The sequence below is a fragment of the Mytilus trossulus genome, chromosome 5, assembly GCF_036588685.1.
Source record: "Mytilus trossulus isolate FHL-02 chromosome 5, PNRI_Mtr1.1.1.hap1, whole genome shotgun sequence".
NCBI lineage: Eukaryota > Metazoa > Mollusca > Bivalvia > Mytilida > Mytilidae > Mytilus > Mytilus trossulus.
The window spans coordinates 61,106,265-61,129,579 of record NC_086377.1 but is presented as its reverse complement, the minus strand read 5'-3'; the positions used below and the strand labels follow the sequence as shown (position 1 = coordinate 61,129,579).

General features: G+C 32.3%; 2 protein-coding genes across 4 annotated transcripts in view; both read left to right on the top strand.

The window, feature by feature from the left end:
- LOC134719009 (coronin-6-like) overlaps window positions 1–23,315 on the top strand; it is a 241,453-nt gene that overhangs the window by 177,966 nt on the left and 40,172 nt on the right. The window lies entirely within an intron of this gene.
- Window positions 15,081–23,315, top strand: part of LOC134719007 (coronin-6-like) — a 48,407-nt gene continuing 40,172 nt past the window's right edge. The window contains exon 1 of one of the 3 annotated variants that reach the window (XM_063581908.1): window positions 15,081–15,169. The gene's annotated coding sequence lies outside the window, so the exon portion shown is untranslated. Of the gene's footprint in view, window positions 15,170–16,875; window positions 17,100–20,774; window positions 21,230–23,315 lie in introns of those variants that run through there. The other 2 variants (XM_063581911.1, XM_063581912.1) reach the window with 2 other exon arrangements.

Sequence of the window (23,315 nt, the reverse complement as noted above, 5' to 3'; positions counted from 1 at the left end):
TGGCCATTGGACTTTCTGATTGACAGATTCCCTGATAATAGCTACAAATGATATTAAAATCATAATCTTACAGAATTGGCCATTGGACTTGCTGATTGACAGATTCCCTGATAATAGCTACAAATGATATTAAAATCATAACCTTACAGAATTGGCCATTGGACTTTCTGATTCCCTTATAATAGCTACAAATGATATTCAAATCATAACCTTACAGAATTGGCCATTGGACTTTCTGATTCCCTGATAATAGCTACAAATGATATTAAAATCATATCCTTACAGAATTGACCATTGGACTTGCTGATTGACAGATTCCCTGATAATAGCTACAAATGATATTAAAATCATAACCTTACAGAATTGGCCATTGGACTTGCTGATTGACAGATTCCCTGATAATAGCTACAAATGATATTAAAATCATAACCTTACAGAATTGGCCATTGGACTTGCTGATTGACAGATTCCCTGATAATAGCTACAAATGATATTAAAATCATAACCTTACAGAATTGGCCATTGGACTTTCTGATTGACAGATTCCCTGATAATAGCTACAAATGATATTAAAATCATAACCTTACAGAATTGGCCATTGGACTTGCTGATTGACAGATTCCCTGATAATAGCTACAAATGATATTAAAATCATAACCTTACAGAATTTACCATTGGACTTGCTGATTGACAGATTCCCTGATAATAGCTACAAATGATATTAAAATCATTACCTTACAGAATTGGCCATTGGACTTTCTGATTCCCTGATAATAGCTACAAATGATATTAAATCATTACCTTACAGAATTGGCCATTGGACTTTCTGATTCCCTGATAATAGCTACAAATGATATTAAAATCATAACCTTACAGAATTGGCCATTGGACTTTCTGATTCCCTGATAATAGCTACAAATGATATTAAAATCATAACCTTACAGAATTGGCCATTGGACTTGCTGATTGACAGATTCCCTGATAATAGCTACAAATGATATTAAAATCATAACCTTACAGAATTGGCCATTGGACTTTCTGATTCCCTGATAATAGCTACAAATGATATTAAAATCATAACCTTACAGAATTGACCATTGGACTTGCTGATTGACAGATTCCCTGATAATAGCTACAAATGATATTAAAATCATAACCTTACAGAATTGGCCATTGGACTTTCTGATTCCCTGATAATAGCTACAAATGATATTAAAATCATAACCTTACAGAATTGACCATTGGACTTGCTGATTGACAGATTCCCTGATAACAGCTACAAATGATATTAAAATCATAACCTTACAGAATTGGCCATTGGACTTTCTGATTCCCTGATAATAGCTACAAATGATATTAAAATCATAACCTTACAGAATTGGCCATTGGACTTTCTGATTCCCTGATAATAGCTACAAATGATATTAAAATCATTACCTTACAGAATTGGCCATTGGACTTTCTGATTCCCTGATAATAGCTACAAATGATATTAAAATCATAACCTTACAGAATTGGCCATTGGACTTTCTGATTCCCTGATAATAGCTACAAAAGATATTAAAATCATAACCTTACAGAATTGACCATTGGACTTTCTGATTCCCTGATAATAGCTACACATGATATTAAAATCATAACCTTACAGAATTGACCATTGGACTTTCTGATTCCCTGATAATAGCTACACATGATATTAAAATCATAACCTTACAGATTTGACCATTGGACTTTCTGATTCCCTGATAATAGCTACACATGATATTAAAATCATAACATTACAGAATTGACCATTGGACTTTCTGATTCCCTGATAATAGCTACAAATGATGTTAAAATCATTACCTTACAGAATTGACCATTGGACTTTCTGATTCCCTGATAATAGCTACAAAAGATATTAAAATCATAACCTTACAGAATTGACCATTGGACTTTCTGATTCCCTGATAATAGATACAAGTGATATTAAAATCATTACCTTACAGAATTGGCCATTGGACTTTCTGATTCCCTGATAATAGCTACAAATGATATTAAAATCATAACTTTACAGCATTGGCCATTGGACTTGCTGATTGACAGATTCCCTGATAATAGCTACAAATGATATTAAAATCATAACTTTACAGAATCGGCCATTGGACTTGCTGATTGACAGATTCCCTGATAATAGCTACAAATGATATTAAAATCATTACCTTACAGAATTGGCCATTGGACTTGCTGATTGACAGATTCCCTGATAATAGCTACAAATGATATTAAAATCATAACCTTACAGAATTGGCCATTGGACTTTCTGATTCCCTGATAATAGCTACAAATGATATTAAAATCATAACCTTACAGAATTGGCCATTGGACTTTCTGATTCCCTGATAATAGCTACAAATGATATTAAAATCATTACCTTACAGAATCGGCCATTGGACTTTCTGATTCCCTGATAATAGCTACAAATGATATTAAAATCATTACCTTACAGAATTGGCCATTGGACTTTCTGATTGACAGATTCCCTGATAATAGCTACAAATGATATTAAAATCATAACCTTACAGAATTGGCCATTGGACTTGCTGATTCCCTGATAATAGCTACAAATGATATTAAAATCATAACCTTACAGAATTGGCCATTGGACTTGCTGATTGACAGATTCCCTGATAATAGCTACAAATGATATTAAAATCATAACCTTACAGAATTGGCCATTGGACTTTCTGATTCCCTGATAAAAGCTACAAATGATATTAAAATCATAACCTTACAGAATTGGCCATTGGACTTTCTGATTCCCTGATAAAAGCTACAAATGATATTAAAATCATAACCTTACAGAATTGGCCATTGGACTTGCTGATTTACAGATTCCCTGATAATAGCTACAAATGATATTAAAATCATAACCTTATATAATTGGCCATTGGACTTTCTGATTCCCTGATAAAAGCAACAAATGATATTAAAATCATAACCTTACAGAATTGACCATTGGACTTGCTGATTGACAGATTCCCTGATAATAGCTACAAATGATATTAAAATCATAACTTTACAGAATTGGCCATTGGACTTGCTGATTGACAGATCCCTGATAATAGCTGCAAATGATATTAAAATCATAACCTTACAGAATTGGCCATTGGACTTTCTGATTCCCTGATAATAGCTACAAATGATATTAAAATCATAACTTTACAGAATTGGCCATTGGACTTGCTGATTGACAGATTCCCTGATAATAGCTACAAATGATATTAAAATCATTACCTTACAGAATTGGCCATTGGACTTTCTGATTCCCTGATAATAGCAACAAATGATATTAAAATCATAACCTTACAGAATTGGCCATTGGACTTTCTGATTCCCTGATAATAGCTACAAATGATATTAAAATCATTACCTTACAGAATTGGCCATTGGACTTTCTGATTCCCTGATAATAGCTACAAATGATATTAAAATCATTACCTTACAGAATTGGCCATTGGACTTTCTGATTGACAGATTCCCTGATAATAGCTACAAATGATATTAAAATCATAACCTTACAGAATTGGCCATTGGACTTTCTGATTGACAGATTCCCTGATAATAGCTACAAATGATATTAAAATCATAACCTTATAGAATTGGCCATTGGACTTTCTGATTCCCTGATAAAAGCTACAAATGATATTAAAATCATAACCTTACAGAATTGGCCATTGGACTTTCTGATTCCCTGATAATAGCTACAAATGATATTAAAATCATAACTTTACAGAATTGGCCATTGGACTTGCTGATTGACAGATTCCCTGATAATAGCTGCAAATGATATTAAAATCATAACCTTACAGAATTGGCCATTGGACTTTCTGATTCCCTGATAATAGCTACAAATGATATTAAAATCATAACTTTACAGAATTGGCCATTGGACTTGCTGATTGACAGATTCCCTGATAATAGCTACAAATGATATTAAAATCATAACCTTACAGAATTGGCCATTGGACTTTCTGATTCCCTGATAATAGCTACAAATGATATTAAAATCATAACTTTACAGAATTGGCCATTGGACTTGCTGATTGACAGATTCCCTGATAATAGCTACAAATGATATTAAAATCATTACTTTACAGAATTGGACATTGGACTTGCTGATTGACAGATTCCCTGATAATAGCTACAAATGATATTAAAATCATTACCTTACAGAATTGGCCATTGGACTTTCTGATTCCCTGATAATAGCTACAAATTATATTAAAATCATAACCTTACAGAATTGTCCATTGGACTTTCTGATTCCCTGATAATAGCTACAAATGATATTAAAATCATTACCTTACAGAATTGGCCATTGGACTTTCTGATTCCCTGATAATAGCTACAAATGATATTAAAATCATAACCTTACAGAATTGGCCATTGGATCTTCTGATTCCCTGATAATAGCTACAAATGATATTAAAATCATTACCTTACAGAATTGGCCATTGGACTTTCTGATTGACAGATTCCCTGATAATAGCTACAAATGATATTAAAATCATAACCTTACAGAATTGGCCATTAGACTTGCTGATTCCCTGATAATAGCTACAAATGATATTAAAATCATAACCTTACAGAATTGGCCATTGAACTTTCTGATTGACAGATTCCCTGATAATAGCTACAAATGATATTAAAATCATAACCTTACAGAATTGACCATTGGACTTGCTGATTGACAGATTCCCTGATAATAGCTACAAATGATATTAAAATCATAACCTTACAGAATTGGCCATTGGATTTGCTGATTGACAGATTCCCTGATAATAGCTACAAATGATATTAAAATCATAACCTTACAGAATTTACCATTGGACTTGCTGATTGACAGATTCCCTGATAATAGCTACAAATGATATTAAAATCATTACCTTACAGAATTGGCCATTGGACTTTCTGATTCCCTGATAATAGCTACAAATGATATTAAAATCATAACCTTACAGAATTGGCCATTGGACTTTCTGATTCCCTGATAATAGCTACAAATGATATTAAAATCATAACCTTACAGAATTGGCCATTGGACTTTCTGATTCCCTGATAATAGCTACAAAAGATATTAAAATCATAACCTTACAGAATTGGCCATTGGACTTTCTGATTGACAGATTCCCTGATAATAGCTACAAATGATATTAAAATCATAACCTTACAGAATTGGCCATTGGACTTGCTGATTGACAGATTCCCTGATAATAGCTACAAATGATATTAAAATCATAACCTTATAGAATTGGCCATTGGACTTTCTGATTCCCTGATAAAAGCTACAAATGATATTAAAATCATAACCTTACAGAATTGGCCATTGGACTTTCTGATTCCCTGATAATAGCTACAAATGATATTAAAATCATAACTTTACAGAATTGGCCATTGGACTTGCTGATTGACAGATTCCCTGATAATAGCTGCAAATGATATTAAAATCATAACCTTACAGAATTGGCCATTGGACTTTCTGATTCCCTGATAATAGCTACAAATGATATTAAAATCATAACTTTACAGAATTGGCCATTGGACTTGCTGATTGACAGATTCCCTGATAATAGCTACAAATGATATTAAAATCATAACCTTACAGAATTGGCCATTGGACTTGCTGATTGACAGATTCCCTGATAATAGCTACAAATGATATTAAAATCATAACCTTACAGAATTGGCCATTGGACTTTCTGATTGACAGATTCCCTGATAATAGCTACAAATGATATTAAAATCATAACCTTACAGAATTGGCCATTGGACTTGCTGATTGACAGATTCCCTGATAATAGCTACAAATGATATTAAAATCATAACCTTACAGAATTTACCATTGGACTTGCTGATTGACAGATTCCCTGATAATAGCTACAAATGATATTAAAATCATTACCTTACAGAATTGGCCATTGGACTTTCTGATTCCCTGATAATAGCTACAAATGATATTAAATCATTACCTTACAGAATTGGCCATTGGACTTTCTGATTCCCTGATAATAGCTACAAATGATATTAAAATCATAACCTTACAGAATTGGCCATTGGACTTTCTGATTCCCGCCCTGATAATAGCTACAAATGATATTAAAATCATAACCTTACAGAATTGGCCATTGGACTTGCTGATTGACAGATTCCCTGATAATAGCTACAAATGATATTAAAATCATAACCTTACAGAATTGGCCATTGGACTTTCTGATTCCCTGATAATAGCTACAAATGATATTAAAATCATAACCTTACAGAATTGGCCATTGGATTTGCTGATTGACAGATTCCCTGATAATAGCTACAAATGATATTAAAATCATAACCTTACAGAATTTACCATTGGACTTGCTGATTGACAGATTCCCTGATAATAGCTACAAATGATATTAAAATCATTACCTTACAGAATTGGCCATTGGACTTTCTGATTCCCTGATAATAGCTACAAATGATATTAAAATCATAACCTTACAGAATTGGCCATTGGACTTTCTGATTCCCTGATAATAGCTACAAATGATATTAAAATCATAACCTTACAGAATTGGCCATTGGACTTTCTGATTCCCTGATAATAGCTACAAAAGATATTAAAATCATAACCTTACAGAATTGGCCATTGGACTTTCTGATTGACAGATTCCCTGATAATAGCTACAAATGATATTAAAATCATAACCTTACAGAATTGGCCATTGGACTTGCTGATTGACAGATTCCCTGATAATAGCTACAAATGATATTAAAATCATAACCTTACAGAATTGGCCATTGGACTTGCTGATTGACAGATTCCCTGATAATAGCTACAAATGATATTCAAATCATAACCTTACAGAATTGGCCATTGGACTTTCTGATTCCCTGATAATAGCTACAAATGATATTAAAATCATATCCTTACAGAATTGACCATTGGACTTGCTGATTGACAGATTCCCTGATAATAGCTACAAATGATATTAAAATCATAACCTTACAGAATTGGCCATTGGACTTGCTGATTGACAGATTCCCTGATAATAGCTACAAATGATATTAAAATCATAACCTTACAGAATTGGCCATTGGACTTGCTGATTGACAGATTCCCTGATAATAGCTACAAATGATATTAAAATCATAACCTTACAGAATTGGCCATTGGACTTTCTGATTGACAGATTCCCTGATAATAGCTACAAATGATATTAAAATCATAACCTTACAGAATTGGCCATTGGACTTGCTGATTGACAGATTCCCTGATAATAGCTACAAATGATATTAAAATCATAACCTTACAGAATTTACCATTGGACTTGCTGATTGACAGATTCCCTGATAATAGCTACAAATGATATTAAAATCATTACCTTACAGAATTGGCCATTGGACTTTCTGATTCCCTGATAATAGCTACAAATGATATTAAATCATTACCTTACAGAATTGGCCATTGGACTTTCTGATTCCCTGATAATAGCTACAAATGATATTAAAATCATAACCTTACAGAATTGGCCATTGGACTTTCTGATTCCCGCCCTGATAATAGCTACAAATGATATTAAAATCATAACCTTACAGAATTGGCCATTGGACTTGCTGATTGACAGATTCCCTGATAATAGCTACAAATGATATTAAAATCATAACCTTACAGAATTGGCCATTGGACTTTCTGATTCCCTGATAATAGCTACAAATGATATTAAAATCATAACCTTACAGAATTGACCATTGGACTTGCTGATTGACAGATTCCCTGATAATAGCTACAAATGATATTAAAATCATAACCTTACAGAATTGGCCATTGGACTTTCTGATTCCCTGATAATAGCTACAAATGATATTAAAATCATAACCTTACAGAATTGACCATTGGACTTGCTGATTGACAGATTCCCTGATAATAGCTACAAATGATATTAAAATCATAACCTTACAGAATTGGCCATTGGACTTTCTGATTCCCTGATAATAGCTACAAATGATATTAAAATCATAACCTTACAGAATTGGCCATTGGACTTTCTGATTCCCTGATAATAGCTACAAATGATATTAAAATCATTACCTTACAGAATTGGCCATTGGACTTTCTGATTCCCTGATAATAGCTACAAATGATATTAAAATCATAACCTTACAGAATTGGCCATTGGACTTTCTGATTCCCTGATAATAGCTACAAAAGATATTAAAATCATAACCTTACAGAATTGACCATTGGACTTTCTGATTCCCTGATAATAGCTACACATGATATTAAAATCATAACCTTACAGAATTGACCATTGGACTTTCTGATTCCCTGATAATAGCTACACATGATATTAAAATCATAACCTTACAGAATTGACCATTGGACTTTCTGATTCCCTGATAATAGCTACACATGATATTAAAATCATAACATTACAGAATTGACCATTGGACTTTCTGATTCCCTGATAATAGCTACAAATGATGTTAAAATCATTACCTTACAGAATTGACCATTGGACTTTCTGATTCCCTGATAATAGCTACAAAAGATATTAAAATCATAACCTTACAGAATTGACCATTGGACTTTCTGATTCCCTGATAATAGCTACAAGTGATATTAAAATCATTACCTTACAGAATTGGCCATTGGACTTTCTGATTCCCTGATAATAGCTACAAATGATATTAAAATCATAACTTTACAGAATTGGCCATTGGACTTGCTGATTGACAGATTCCCTGATAATAGCTACAAATGATATTAAAATCATAACTTTACAGAATTGGCCATTGGACTTGCTGATTGACAGATTCCCTGATAATAGCTACAAATGATATTAAAATCATTACCTTACAGAATTGGCCATTGGACTTGCTGATTGACAGATTCCCTGATAATAGCTACAAATGATATTAAAATCATAACCTTACAGAATTGGCCATTGGACTTTCTGATTCCCTGATAATAGCTACAAATGATATTAAAATCATAACCTTACAGAATTGGCCATTGGACTTTCTGATTCCCTGATAATAGCTACAAATGATATTAAAATCATTACCTTACAGAATCGGCCATTGGACTTTCTGATTCCCTGATAATAGCTACAAATGATATTAAAATCATTACCTTACAGAATTGGCCATTGGACTTTCTGATTGACAGATTCCCTGATAATAGCTACAAATGATATTAAAATCTTAACCTTACAGAATTGGCCATTGGACTTGCTGATTCCCTGATAATAGCTACAAATGATATTAAAATCATAACCTTACAGAATTGGCCATTGGACTTGCTGATTGACAGAATCCCTGATAAGAGCTACAAATGATATTTAAATCATAACCTTACAGAATTGGCCATTGGACTTTCTGATTCCCTGATAAAAGCTACAAATGATATTAAAATCATAACCTTACAGAATTGGCCATTGGACTTTCTGATTCCCTGATAAAAGCTACAAATGATATTAAAATCATAACCTTACAGAATTGGCCATTGGACTTGCTGATTGACAGATTCCCTGATAATAGCTACAAATGATATTAAAATCATAACCTTATATAATTGGCCATTGGACTTTCTGATTCCCTGATAAAAGCAACAAATGATATTAAAATCATAACCTTACAGAATTGACCATTGGACTTGCTGATTGACAGATTCCCTGATAATAGCTACAAATGATATTAAAATCATAACTTTACAGAATTGGCCATTGGACTTGCTGATTGACAGATTCCCTGATAATAGCTACAAATGATATTAAAATCATTACCTTACAGAATTGGCAATTGGACTTTCTGATTCCCTGATAATAGCTACAAATGATATTAAAATCATAACTTTACAGAATTGGCCATTGGACTTGCTGATTGACAGATTCCCTGATAATAGCTACAAATGATATTAAAATCATAACTTTACAGAATTGGCCATTGGACTTGCTGATTGACAGATTCCCTGATAATAGCTACAAATGATATTAAAATCATTACCTTACAGAATTGGCCATTGGACTTGCTGATTGACAGATTCCCTGATAATAGCTACAAATGATATTAAAATCATTACCTTACAGAATTGGCCATTGGACTTTCTGATTCCCTGATAATAGCAACAAATGATATTAAAATCATAACCTTACAGAATTGGCCATTGGACTTTCTGATTCCCTGATAATAGCTACAAATGATATTAAAATCATTACCTTACAGAATTGGCCATTGGACTTTCTGATTCCCTGATAATAGCTACAAATGATATTAAAATCATTACCTTACAGAATTGGCCATTGGACTTGCTGATTGACAGATTCCCTGATAATAGCTACAAATGATATTAAAATCATAACTTTACAGAATTGGCCATTGGACTTGCTGATTGACAGATTCCCTGATAATAGCTACAAATGATATTAAAATCATAACCTTACAGAATTGACCATTGGACTTTCTGATTCCCTGATAATAGCTACAAATGATATTAAAATCATTACCTTACAGAATTGGCCATTGGACTTGCTGATTCCCTGATAATAGCTACAAATGATATTAAAATCATAACCTTACAGAATTGACCATTGGACTTTCTGATTCCCTGATAATAGCTACAAATGATATTACAATCATAACCTTACAGAATTGGCCATTGGACTTTCTGATTCCCTGATAATAGCTACAAATGATATTAAAATCATAACCATACAGAATTGGCCATTGGACTTTCTGATTCCCTGATAATAGCAACAAATGATATTACAATCATAACCTTACAGAATTGACCATTGGACTTTCTGATTCCCTGATAATAGCTACAAATGATATTACAATCATAACCTTACAGAATTGACCATTGGACTTTCTGATTCCCTGATAATAGCTACAAATGATATTAAAATCATACCCTTACAGAATTGGCCATTGGACTTTCTGATTCCCTGATAATAGCTACAAATGATATTAAAATCATACCCTTACAGAATTGGCCATTGGACTTTCTGATTCCCTGATAATAGCTATAAATGATATCAAAATCATAACCTTACAGAATTGGCCATTGGACTTTCTGATTCCCTGATAATAGCTACAAATGATATTAAAATCATACCCTTACAGAATTGGCCATTGGACTTTCTGATTCCCTGATAATAGCTACAAATGATGTTAAAATCAAGACTGCTAAAATGATGTCAGATTTATTGACATGCCTCTTCGATACTAATCTAGCAGGGAAAGTGTCTTTGTAAAAACTGTATTATACAAACTATATCCTCATTTTTTTACATAAATAAGGCCATTAGTTCTCGTTTGAATTGTTTTACATCGACTTATCAGCTGACTATGCGGTATGGGCTTTGCTCATTGTTGAAGGCCGTAGGGTGACCTATAGTTGTTAATGTTTGTGTCATTTTGGTCTTTTGTGGATAGTTGTCTCATTGGCAATCATACCACATCATCTTTTTTATATTAAACCTAAATGACCTAAAAATTAATTATTTGGTATTTACTGCTGCTCTATTTGTGGATTGTTAAAAGCAGGTTTAATATTCATGTACCTGTCCTAAATATGCATTACATTGCCACAGAACTTCAAACACCTGTCCAGCTTTACCATCATGAGGGATCCCCTTGCCTGAACAAGTCATGGTTCAGTGATTAATGTTCAGTTTTGGGTATTTGTTTCTCTGAAACTAAGTAATTCATCATGTTTATTCAAAGGATAGAATGATTGTAAGGTGCACATGTATGTCTTACAAGGTTCATCTGACCTTGACCCTATTTTCACTGAACATTCTTTCTACATACAATTATCTCTATCTATAATGAACTTGGCTCAATAGTATAATAGAGGAAAATATTTTGTAAAAATTAACAAAAATTTACCAAATTTATGAAAATTGTTAAAAATTGACTATAAGGGGCAATTACTCCTTAAGGGGTCAACTGACAACTTTGGTCATGTTGACCAACTTGTAGATCATACTTTGCTGTTTACCGTTTATCTCTATAAAAATATTCAAGATAATAACCAAAAACGTTAAAATTTCCTTAGAAATTACCAATTCAGGGGCAGCAATCCAACAATCAGTTGTCCGACTCGTCTGAAAATTTCAGGGGAGATAGATCTTGGTTTCATTAACAATTTAACTCAGTCAGATTTGCTCCAAATGTTTTGGTTTCAGAGTTATTAGCCGAAATTTACATTTTATGTTCTATTTTAAGTCATGGCGACCAACTTGGTGGGTTGGCTGGGTCATCCCACACATTTTTATACAAGATACTCCAATTATGATTGTGGCCAAGTTTGGTTAAATTTGGCCCAGGAGTTTTAGAGAAGATTTTTGTGAAGGATTACAAAAAATTACGAAAAATTGATAAATTGGTCATGTTAACTTATTTGTAACTCTTACTTTGCTGAAAATTATTGTTGTTTACAGTTTATCTCTATCTATAATAATATTCAAGATAAAAACCAAAAACAGCAAAATTTCCTTAAAATAACCAATTCAGGGCAGCAACCCATCAACTAGTTGTCCCATTTGTTTGAAAATTTCAGGGCAGATAGATCTTAACTTGATATATAATGCTTCGCTCTCACCCCATATGGAATTTACTGACCCTGTATATATCATATTAGGTCACAAACACACTATGTAACTAATAATGTCATGGACTGGTAAAGTTGTTATGCACATTGGGCCATTCCAGTTAATGTCTGCTAAAAAGGGATGGATATTCCTTTCTGAGGGGTGTAAAGTGTATACATCTTAGGGGGTGTAATTCTGGGGTTTTTCATACCTTACATGAACAATTATATGCAAAAAACTTCTGAGGGTCTTTCAGTCCTAAATAGTTTTCAAGGGTCAAAATAATTACATCTTGGAGGTTACAAAAATGCCTATTTCATATCTTAGGGGTGTTTTGGTATCTAGACAGTTTCGTTTCATACATTATCTTGTATTGTATTTAAGTGTCAGCAAAATTCTGATGTGTTCACCCCTTGCAGTAAAAAATTATGATAGGTCAATTTTCCCCATGAAAGCCCATTCACCCAATATGAACAGAAACTCTACATCTGATAGGTAGCTTTTCATGGTGTTTTTTTCTAAAACGTATACAAAAATCTCCCCAACTGTCAGAAATTAACTGGAATGGCGGCCAATGACCAATCAGCTCATGATGGCGACCGTAAAATGTCTTAATGATGATGACCTTAATTTGATTGATTCAATCATAGTCCTTTCTTAGCAACTTTTGAGAAAGCAGTATTCCTCGTTCAACAAAATCAATGTACTTTGAGCTAGCTCTATAGAGTAACGTATACATATACTCCATATATGCTGGTGATGCTGTAATGTTGCTACACAGAAATGGAAAGTTGACTATAGAAAAATTAAATCATCCCGTTTGTCTTAAATTTTGGTATTCAATCTACCATCAGTAGTCATTTCGAGAAAAAAGGTCTAAATACGAAGCAGATTTATCTGTGTCGGTAGTATCTTTAATTTCAAGTTCACTTGGGTATATTAAATGTGACAATCATAATGATATTCCTCTAATTAATAAGGAAGTGATAAATTTCAGTGTGTGCACACTTGTTTTCTATATGCCTTCAACAATGAGCAAAACAAATACAGCGGTTTGTCTGTTTTCTTTTGATTTATTCGTTTCCCGTCCGTGCAAGGTATTTATCGACTCTTTTAATTTTGTACATCATAGTTTTTTTAACACTTTTTGAAAGGAAGAACACACAATTTTATATACATAGATTTCAATAAGACACCACTACACCCAAGTCACAATGTGTAAAAGTTAACCATTATATGCTAAGTACGGTCTTATAAAGGGCCCCATTAATGACGAATGTAATTTTAACCGTTCAAACGGGAAAACCAACGGTCCAATGTATATAAAAAAACTTACGAACCACACCAACAAACGACAACTATTGATTCATTACTTATGACAGGTGAAAACAAATGCAGCAGGCTTAAAGGTTTTAATAGGTACCTGCCTTCATCCTTACCTGTAACAATAGTGTAACATCACAACATAGAAGACCTCATAGAAAGACACACTAAACTGTACCATGTCAATTGAAATGGATTAACTCAATCAAAATATATATTAACACAAGTGAACATACACTGATCGAATAAATTGGATCTATGATACAATGTAAATACAAAATACATAAATTAAGTTCTCGAAAAAAGAAGGTGTTGACTACTAAATATAAAATCATGTTATTGAAATTTCACTCTGGACTACGAGTAAACTGACAACCAAGTTAACGTTTTTTTTCCAGTTCTCCAAAAAGTCACCACCTCGCTAAAAAGAAATACCTTTCAAGTTTTACCACTTACACTATATACATTTCTTTTCTTCAGAAATGATGATTTTCGTCATTTTCCCATTTTTGGCACTGGAATATCACTTCAATTTTGCAATCGGTTTTGTTTTTTAAATGAAAAGCAATTGTGTATGAACATTGCACATTGGTCTAGAGTTTTACAAAATGAGTTGTAAGGAAACTATGTGCGGTAATCCAAACAAAACATTGCAATATGTATAAAATTTCGAAAGATCAATAAATCAATAAATGTTCTAAAACAAAAGACTTTAATAGTTTGTTAATTTTACATAAGGACGATCTTATATTTTCCCAACTTTATTTGTGTTCGTACCTACTCACAATTAAGATTTTAAAGTCGGTTTTAGCAAGGATTTGTATAGTTAGTATACTTACTATACAAATCCTTGGTTTTAGCATTTCTGAATGAGGGAGCTACCATTTGGTTAAACTTTTTAGTGGGCGCTTGGTTAAAGTCCTGCACGTTTTTTTAGTTGTAATCTTTCATTGCTTTTTATTTTTCCGCCACTCTATATATACATAAAGTACGGTCCTTCAGATGTAGAAAATCAGATGTGATTGTTTTCGGAGACAAGCCATCCACAAGACTTGCGGTTATTCGATGTTCAGTACTTCAGTACTTTGATTTTATAATATATTTGGCGCGTAATTATTCGGAAGTTCTCAGAAGTTTGGAACATCTCTAGACTTTTAACTTCAACCATATCGGGAATAGCACGTTCGAACTGAACATTCACCAAAATACTACTGGTACTAATATTTACGGTAAGCGAATGTGTGTGTCATGTAGAACATGATTAGATGCAATATACCTGTAAATTTCAATACACTCTGGCCAAAATTTTGCCCAAGAATCCAGCAAAGTCGAGCTACAAAATTTATCATGTATAATTTTCCACAAACAAGTGTCGTGTACATGTACAGTAGAAACATATTATCATATCATAAGTAGACCTTTTTTCTGAAGAACAGTAGATCGTGAATTTAGGTAAAACTGTTGTTTTTTTATTGTAAATTAATATTTTATTCATTATTTTTTTTGCAATCATGATCATGACGATGTGATGGATGTGTGTGCTCTGAGACTGTCAGATTTTTGAATAACTGTGACAGCTATATCACACAGATATTGTGTTAAGATAGTCCCAGATTATCATTATGAGTTTTTGAAAAGACGCTGTGAGGTCGTTTCCATCAGATTTTTTTCGTATTTTGCAAGCAAGGTGAAATCAGAAGACAATTTCTGTTAAAATTTTGACATGATTTTTTTTTTTTAATACTTTTTATCATCATAAAGATTAAAAGATTATCTTTTGAGGATGCACAGTATCCTGATATGGTGTTCCTGACAGAAAATCATGCATCAAGACTGCTTCAGCTTGTAGGTGCTGTTAAGGGAGAACCTTGGTCTTCCATGTCCAATTTATTGAACTTTGATTAAGAATGCATAAATGAGGTTTTCGAAAATTTTCTAAATTATTCTCCGCAAATTTCAGTTTTGTATTTTTTAGGCACTGTGATAGCACTTACATGACTTAGTTAACTTCTTAAAATTTTGAAGTATACTGCTTTCATTTGTCATGAAATATTCTTGAAACAAAGACCTGCATGTGTCTAAACGTTTAACATGTACATGTACATGTGTATTAAGAAATTTAAAAGAATTGATTCATTTAGTTTACAAGAAGATCTGAAGAGTTCAGCCGACTTTGGGGTACATTAGGTCCAAGGCCAACTTTAAGGTGTCGTAATATGTTAATGGATCATTAGTTATCTGTTTGACCTTGATTTATCTATGTGTTATAACACAACATCTAAAATATAAATGTCTGATAAAATACAAGGTATTTAATTTGTATAACCTTTTGCTCTAGGTGTAAATATTTATGGTTATACTCACTGCAAAAAGAAAAATATATGTCCCCATTCAAATGCATTGATCATTTTAACGGTTAACCCCCTTCCCCTGGATTCGCCACTGTCAATGGTGACTGGAAGGAAAAGAGAGACTTGTTTGCTTCTTATAAACAAAAATGTAGTGATTAATTGTAATATCATTAAGACAGAAACATAACAACACAAATAAACAATGCAACATAAAATATCTAAAGCCTGGGCTTGCACACAGTCTTCAAATACACATTATCATTTTGTCTAGCTCCAAATACATGAAATAGCATGCATAGTGCATAGCATTAAAAAGTTGTGAACAAATTTATAAAGAAACTATTATTTATCTGCTATCAACACCAAACACCCCAAATTATTACCAATACCTATTTGAATATTAAACAGGTTAAAACAAAACACAAGACAAAAGTCCATACTTAAAACAGGTACATGAACATTTGTTGAGTTTTAAACTATAAAAGCAGTGCATTTTTATAACCACTCAGTATATTTAAAGCATATAAGTTTAATCTTTTAAATGATATTTGACAAATGAAGTCTGAAAGATAAACTTTGTTTATTTACCTTAAAAATACCTGTGCGGCGAAGATATTCAAGTGTCGTGAATCTTTAATAAGATCTATCTTGCCTTGTCAGTGAGAAAGGTATTTTGAAGTGTTTTGTATTTATAAATAAGAGGTTTTATTTTACGTTACAAACTTTGATGTAGGATTAAATATTCTAAACTATAAACAGGAAAATAGTTTCGTAAGAAATTTATTCTAAAGGTGAAAACGAGTTGAAGGTAAGCATTTTTATAAGTAATTAAGTTGTACATGAAATTTTTTGTAAGTTGTAAATTTTAAAATTTTTGTCTCCATTTTATATAGTGATTATTGAACTAATTTTCAACCAAACACAAGTTCAAATATTTGCAATCAGTGGTGGATCCAGGGGGGTTGGGGGGTTGGAACCCCCCCTTTTTGTTGGACAATCAATGCATTTGAATGGGAGCATAGAGTTGGAACCCCCCTTTTTAAAATGGCTGGATACGCCACTGGCAATTGCCTGCTTGTAATACTGTGATTGTTAAACATACACCCCTTCAAAGGCCACACATTTAGTAAAAACTGCAGATAAATATTGCTATCAAAATTTAAAATGTGAGTTTTCATATTTGAAATACCTGTCCTATCAATACGTTTTTTTATTTACACTAGTAAGCACCTTAAAAGTCATATCATTTTTGGGAAATTCCAGTTAAATTGAGGTTGTTATAAAGTCTTGACCTACAGTCTATGTAAAATTTTAAATAAAATCTTTTCACCTCACTTGAAGTGCAGTACCTACCATAATAAAAATAAAGAGATATGATATTAATGCCAATGCTACAACTCTCCCCAAAAGTTCAATTAAAATGGATGTAAGCAATTATAGGCACCATACAGCCCCCAACAATGAGAAAAACCATACGGTATAGTTTGTTATAAAAGGACTTGACATAAAAAAAATTCGTAACAAAGCAAAAAAAAAAAAAAAAAGCCGTTAATTTCTGTGTTTGGTCTCTTATGACAAGTTGTCTCAATGGCAATAATACCACATCTTCTTTCCACAACAAGCACTACAGACTTGAGTTAAAGTGTACATATATATTTATTTGGCCTAAGTGTCAAGATTTATAACAAATTATATGATCAAGCTTTACGAGTGTCAAGATATTTTACCTTATTGTTAACTTTAAATAAAATGTTAAACTGTTACCAGTTTATAAAAGTCCTGTAGCTCGAGGGTGAAAAGTCAGATATAAACACATAAATAGTATTATAAACATTATTATAACTGGGATCAAAAGATTAATCGCTATGAATAGTTAAATTTCAGTTAATAGCCTGGTCATTTAATTTGTTTAACCATTTAATGTGTTGAAAATAAACTACTGAGTTTGATAGATCTACATTAATTTTCCATACATGTACCAGACATGTATTTTTATTATTCAACAATCCTGGAGTCTTGACACACTCTTAGAGGTCGTGATTTAAAGACTTATGGACAGTATCATATACGCTTATTTTTTCAATTGTGTCATGTGAATTTTCCTTTTCTATGTAGTAACAATGTTCATTCCAGTAACTTTCCTGTATACTTCCTGTGTAGGATGCAAACCATGCTCTCTATAAGTCCACAACCATCATTGCATTGGAGACCCATTGATGGCCTTCAACTGTTGTCTGCTCTTTGGTCGGGTTGTTGTCTCTTTGAAACGTTCCCCATTTCCATTCTCAATTTTATTACAAAGCAAAATTTCTGCCCCTATTGAAAATACTATCCCAAAATAGTATATTTGAAAATAGAGCAATCTCAGACTACTTAAGTTGTAGTCACGAATTACTTAAGAGGTCGGACACCCTGATGTGGGACTGCCTGAAAAAGTCCCCACAATGGCTGACCAAGGTGTTAGAGCAATCTAGGACTACATTTATAGCAGCCGAGAATGTTTGAGTTCATGTATCGGTTTAGGAAATGGACATCATGTAAATGTGTATTTAATATAAAAATTAATAGCTTTCCATTTTATATCAGTTCTGTGTAAACTTTAAAGCCCTGATAACAGTATTGTATGTTTAGGAAATTAAAAGTCTTCAATTTTATTCTGTCAGGATTATAGAGCTAATTTATTTGATAAAATTATTGTATACTGATCCATCTTTCACAAATCAGGATTTACATTTTCAAGGTAAGAACAAAATGAAGTATATAGATATTCATACACCATAAATACCTCTCTTAGTGGGTCTAAGCAAGACTGAGGATCTGTTGATTTTTAAGTAAGCCGGACACATGAAATTCAAATTATTGTGCATGAAAAGAAGTTGGGTTGGGCAAGTGAAATTACAAGCATTATTATTATAATATTAACCAGATACAGGAATCAACTCCCCTGGGTCCCTTCCTCTTAGTTGTTGATTCAGGACTGTTTCCCTGTCTGCCATAACTTTTCATGTCTTAACTTACCCTTAAACACATTAAATAGATATTTTTGATTAAGGACTGTTCCCATCATTTTTCAATCAACAATTATTAAAGAATAGACATTTCATTTATAAATAAATAAATTATTTTACTTCACTATGTATACGTACACCACTACACCGGGAGTACACCCTACTTTCTTATTTCTGCTATGAGGCAGAAGACAAGTAAACATATATTTGGCCTGAACAATAATAGCAATAGAATATTAATGTACAGAGATATTATTTAACATTGCATTACTGTCACCAACACTAACAAGCATCCCCTTTGAAAATCTTGCAACAAGAGCTTAACCTAAATTACCATGGTTACGTAATGTTTTGCATATATCTTTGTGAAATATTACTCCATAGGTGACATACCTGGTTTATCAACGTGTTCTTGTAAATAAGCTCTTGAGATTTGTTTCATTGTTATAAAAATTTATTAAATCAAGAATGTAAACAAAAGATATAGCTGTTTGTCTGGGACATGATAAAAAGGACCAAATAAACACTTATTGTTCACATTTTATCTTATAACATTTCTTATTACATATTGTAGTGTACTCCACTAGAAGACAGAGAACATTCAAATAGTATGATAAAGATTTACTATTTTTTTTATCAAATGAAATGAAACACAAAGACTTATATAAGGGTTGTATAATAAAGGGGAGTAAATGTATGTTTGATGAACTAAAGCTGTAATTAAAATAAACAAAAAAATATGCAATATATATACTTCAATGGCAGATTTAAGGGTTGGCTGAGGGAAGTTGAATGCATTCTAAATATGCTAGTGTAGATTATACATGTATTCTCAGTCACTGTGTTGAATTAAACCCTATTAGTGGCCTTGGCTGTTTTCTACACTTTGGTCTGGGTTGCTGTTAATGTGTTTCTTTGACATTCTCAATTAACACTGAAGGTGTCAGTCTGATATGGTATATACTATCTAATTTATACCATCTATAGAAGATAAAGTGGAAAAACTATATCTTTCAATATTTCAGGAATTTGATCTTATTTTATATTAAAAAAAGTATAAATGAAGGAAATTATTACACATTTAATTTAAAGAAATCATGATATTTTGTATAATACACCAGCTGCATTTATACGAAGAATATTTTCTTTAAAAAACACTTCTTTAAATACACGTTCTTTTTAAATGTTACATCATAATTCTCTGTGCTTTAATTCAAATTGATTAATTTACAAGTCTTATTCGATTCATTGTAAATATATGTTGAATATTTATTTATTTTTTAATTTTCAAAATCAAAGATTTTTTTTTCTAAGTTTGTGGCTGTCATCACTTTCAGTCTTTAAAATAATCAATTAATATTGAACAATAACCAATCACTATTCAGAAGGTACTCAGGTTGACAAGTGGAATGAATCAGCTCTGAGTCATGTCCTCAGGTGAACCAAATACACAACTGCATTCAATTAAAGTGAAATTAGCTGTAACAGTATTTTGACTGTCATTAGGTAGGGTTGCAATTGTTTAATGACCTCTTTTCTGTTAACACCTGGATTAGATTAGGCTTAAATACACAGTAGATTGTGATGCAATCATTTAATGCACAGACTGGAGCTAGATTGTGATGCAATCGGATTATGTAACACAAACTGTGATATTGATCTGGGAAAATAAACAAAACTGTTGATGATAAGGTCGCAGAGAGTGAATTAATGGAATATTTGTAATACAAGATAACATTTGATTCATTTTTCGTATAAAATTTCGAGGAAATCAGCTTTTGTGCTTTAAATAGTGGCAACTTGAATTGTTAAAAGAGAATTTTAACTATATTAATTCATAATTTGGAAATAAGAATATAGTGTCTGACCAATACGTGGAAAATTCGTCAAGGGAATAAACGATCGATTAATGGCACCAATTTGAACCCAAGTGAGTAAATTTTTATTACAAATTATATAATTATTTGACATTTATAAAAAGTATCGGTTATACTATTTGACATTTAATGATTGAAACATTGGAAGAGATGATCAGTTATTTGACCTGACCAATTTACATACCATTATGTAAACAGTCGTGTTTTTTATAGAGCAGAAAGTAACATGAATGACATTCTAAATATGCGCAGTACACGTTGTTTTGATTTGCACTGAGAATGCAATACATGAATAGCAAATTTGCATACAGGTCTAAAGTACAAAATGACTTTCTTTTAATATATGCAGTATCTATGCTTTTTGTCGAGCCTTCGACTTTAGTCGAAAAAGCGAGACGTAGCGATTCTACATTCCGGAGGGGGCGGCGGCGTCAACAAATATTCACTCTGTGGTTCAAATTTTTGAAATTTTAATAACTTTCTTAAACTATACTGGATTTCTACCAAACTTGGACAGAAGCTTGTTTATGATCTTAAGATAGTATCCAGAAGTAAATTTTGTAAAAATAAAATTTAATTTTTTCTGTATTTTACTTATAAATGGACTTTGTTTTTCTGTGGGGAAACATTACATTCACTCTGTGGATAAATTTTTTAAAATTTTAATAACGTTCTTAAACTATCCTTGGTTTGTACTAAACTTGGACAGAAGCTTATTTATGATCATAAAATAGTATCCAGAAGTAAATTTTGTAAAAAGATTTTCTTCCAGTTAACATAACACAGTCGGCAGTTAAAGTTTTCAAAACATTTATTAGATTCATTTACTATCCTAGATTTTTACCAAACTTGTATAGAAGCTAGCTTTTTACAATCATAAGATTGTATCAAGAGGAATATTTTTATTGATTTTTTTCCTCAATTTTGTTGAGCCTACAATTTACAGCAAAAGTAGGCGAGGCACTGGGTTCTGCGGAACCCTTACAAATTTTATTTGATTTACACAAGCAAATGTTATGTTCAGTGGCATATTAAGAAGGGGGAGGGGGGTCTGGGGGTTTGAATCTTTCTTGTTTTCGACAATAGTGCTGTTTTAGTTGGTTGAAGCTGCCAATTGCAGTGACAGTCAGGAGGGAGATTTGATTTTTGGATCATCAATGCATTTGAATGGGAGCATATTGTTGGACCCCCCCCCCCTTTTACCCTGGGTTGGGACCCTTTTTAAAATGGCTGGATCCACCACTGAATACACAGGACAATTGCACAAAGATGTTAAAGTTGTGCATCTGATTATGAAATGTTTTGAGGAACTTTTCCTGACCACTTATCGTTTGGACTTTGGAACTAAGTAATTTTGAGGAAAAAAGTCATAATTTGACCCACTTAGTATTGCACTTTGACCTATTTCTTGTTTAGCTTCTGTCTAAAAAATATGTTGCCTTTGCTATTTTTGGATACCTATTGTGGAGAAGATTTGGTTGTTATAAGTTATAATGACAAATCAGATGACCTGCTGTTTCACTAATAACCTTTCTGCTGTCAGCTGTTGACCTCATATATTTCTATAAGTTACTAGACAGATTAATTAAATGAGGGTAACTATTATAACATCTGAAATAACAATATATAGCTGTATCTAAAAATAATATCATATTTTTTTCAGTCGCATATAGATATATAAAAGCAATTAACTTCTTTTTTTTAATCGATCAGAAGGATGTTTTTTAGATGCTGAAATTTAAAGAATGAATATAAAGTAAAAGGGTTAATACTGAAATATAAAGAATAGAGATTAAAAGGGTTTTGAAATGTAATGAAGAGGAAAATCAGATGATCAGCTGTTTGGTCATAATAACCTACAGTCAGCTGTTAAGCCAGGGATGATTAAAATAATTAACGCCTGGTCCAGAGATTAACTGACAGAATAAATGTTATAACATCTGAAGTAATAATATTAGCTCTTATTTAAACATGATCATAATTTTGTCAGTTTCATATAAAAATAGCTTTTGAAATTGAGCAGAATGATACATGTATGTGTTCAGATGGGTGATTTCCACTAGTCAGTAGCCTTAATTTGTTTCCCTAATGGCATTTCAGAATGAAGGGACTATAGTGATTATCAATTTTGCGATCAGA